Genomic DNA, 2,665 nt, shown 5'->3' with positions numbered 1-2,665 from the left:
CACAGGGCTTTGAACCGGAGCGACATTCTGTCACGCCGTGCAGGGGAGAGACGGCAGGGGTGTGTGGATGCAACATCAAAGAGTCGCCACTGTTTCAGGACACAGTTGCAGACAGACAGAACAGCCAGAGGAGCAACAAAAGACACTAAGCCGGCAAAAGCTACAAAACGACCATGAATGCCAGAGTATGGTTCATGTGTAGCTGGTGTAATTAACCGTACAACTTAATTATTCTTCGTGTAATTACGCAAGAACCAAACACCCCAAACTAGAAGAGCGCCACTGGGTGCAGTGCAGTTTCTACTGGGTTCAGGGTTTCAGATGAGCAGCAGGGCAGTCGGCCGTGGAGTGGGTGGCATCGCCGTCTCACTTCAGATCGATCCTGAACTCTGTCCGTGTTGAGTTTTGCATGTGGGTTTTATGTACAGTCCAAAAGCATACACTGGGATGCCTTGCTACATTACAACCAACACACAGAAGAGGTTTATTTGCATATCCCAGCTTGCTAGGAATCCGGGGTCAGGGTCAGCCATGAAGCAGCACCCCAGGAGTAGAGATGCTCAGGGGCCTAACAGTGCTATCTTGGTGGTGGTGGTGTTGTTTGAACCCCCAACCACCCAGCCTTAACCACTGGGCCCCACTGCCCCAAAGCTCCCATACCCTGTGTGAGACTTGAACAGTAGAATATATACAGTATATAACCACATAAATAAGAAAAGTATGACCATAAACAACATTTGTTTTAAAATGTGTTTCATTTAATCTATAATACTGTACAATACTACAATATGCTACAATATTATGGGCGGTACAGTGGATTGGGGGTGAGTACATTTGCGTGCACATCCAAGGGGTTTCTTCTGGGTGCTCTGTTGAAGTGTAGCTTATGAAGGCACCTTGGGGTTCTAAGGGGTTGATGGAGGAGGGTCAGGGCTTCACCCAGTCACACCTCAGGGCAGTTTATCACAACAACTCCTGCCTTGTTTTTAGGAAGCTGGAGGAAATCTGAGAACCTGGAGGAAATGATGTACAAGTCTTGAGACTGAAGATGCTCCAGCAGCTCTAATTTTTAGGCTCTCAGTATATTCTAGTCTTGTGTTCTGGCCATGTGTGTGTTTGGATGGTAGTGTGCTGTTTTTATATACACGCAAAAAAATATCACACACATGATCAGAGAGCTAAATTGGCTTGAGCTCCTGGGAAAATCAGCTAAACTAGTAGCCAAGTTATTCGCCTCCTTCCGTGGTGCAGTTTCTCTCAAATACTCCATTATTCACGCCGGCCCTCTGAAGGGGGCAGATCTTTATTCACCCTCACTGCCTCCTGCTGTCCTTGGCTTCTTTTGCGCTCAGTCTCTCCCCCTGTTGCTCTTTCTGCCTCTCTCCTTGAAGGAAAACAGAATAAGATGGACTGAGGAGGGGGTCCAGACCATGCTGCTCCGTTCTTTTATGTGAAACAGATGAGAGAGAGAGAGAGAGAGAGAGAGAGAAGGAGGAGGGCAGAAAGTTGGAAACAGAGAGAAACAATGTGAAGAGAGTACTGAGAGTGGTGATGGAAACAGACAGTGTGTGTGTGTGTGTGTGTGTTTGTGTGTGTGTATTGAGGGATCTGTAGAAGCTTTGCCAGGAGCAGCAGGTCTTTAAGCCACAGAAGGATTGTGTTTTAGGTCTGGATTTACAGCCTCGACTTCCCATGGAGCCACACTGCATGGGCCCGGGGCCTCTCTGTTATTGACCTTGCTCTCTTTTTCCTCTTTCATTCTTTCTCTCTTTCTCTCCGGCCGCGCTGATTAATCAAGCGAAATTTAGTGGGCCACACTGAAAGGACAGAGACAGAGGAGCTCTTGATATCAGTCTAGACTGAGCTTCCTGAATGAGGAGGAAGATGATAAACGAGAACTGGAGGGAAATGCAAAGAAGAGAGTGGAAGAAGTAGAAGAAAGGGAAGAATGAAAGGAGGATGAGGAATATTAGAATGAGGGTGATTTGGAAGAGAAAGAAGAGATGCAGGAAGAAAAGGAGGAGGATTAAGTGAAATGAGAGCAGCGAGAAGATAAGGATGGAGAGAAGAAGGAAGGGAGGAAGGAAGATGGAGACAAGGAAGGGGCGGAAAGGTAAAATGTGAGTAAGAGGAAAGAGGAGGAAATAAATCAGGTAATATTTAGGGGCTACAGTGAAAGGACATAATAATAATAATAATAATAATAATAATAATAATAATAATAATAATAATAACAAGAAGAAGAAGAAGAAGAAGAAGAAGAAGAGAAAGAAATGGGGAAGTGGAAGATGAATGGGGAGGATGTGATAAAAATAGGAAGGAGACGAGGATGAGAAAAATGAAGGAGAGGAAAAAACATAGGAAAAATAAGAGGCAAAAAGAAGAAATAATAGACATGAACATATGGAGGAAGATAATGGAAGATGGGATAAATGGAGGAGGAGGCAAGAGAGAAGGATTGAAGTGACATAAGAAGAAAGAGTAAGAAGATGAGGCAGAGGAAGAGGATGAGAATTCTGGGAGGGGTGCAAGAAGAAGCTCAAAAGGTTTTTCCACAAGAATTTTAAATGTACAATGACCAACTGCTTTACTTCACTTCTCTCTCTCTCTCTCTCTCTCTCTCTCTCTCTCACCCTCCCTCACACTTATCTCCCCATTCTCTGTT

This window comes from Hemibagrus wyckioides, linkage group LG11, assembly GCF_019097595.1.
Source record: "Hemibagrus wyckioides isolate EC202008001 linkage group LG11, SWU_Hwy_1.0, whole genome shotgun sequence".
NCBI lineage: Eukaryota > Metazoa > Chordata > Actinopteri > Siluriformes > Bagridae > Hemibagrus > Hemibagrus wyckioides.
Note: the sequence above shows the minus strand (reverse complement) of the source record.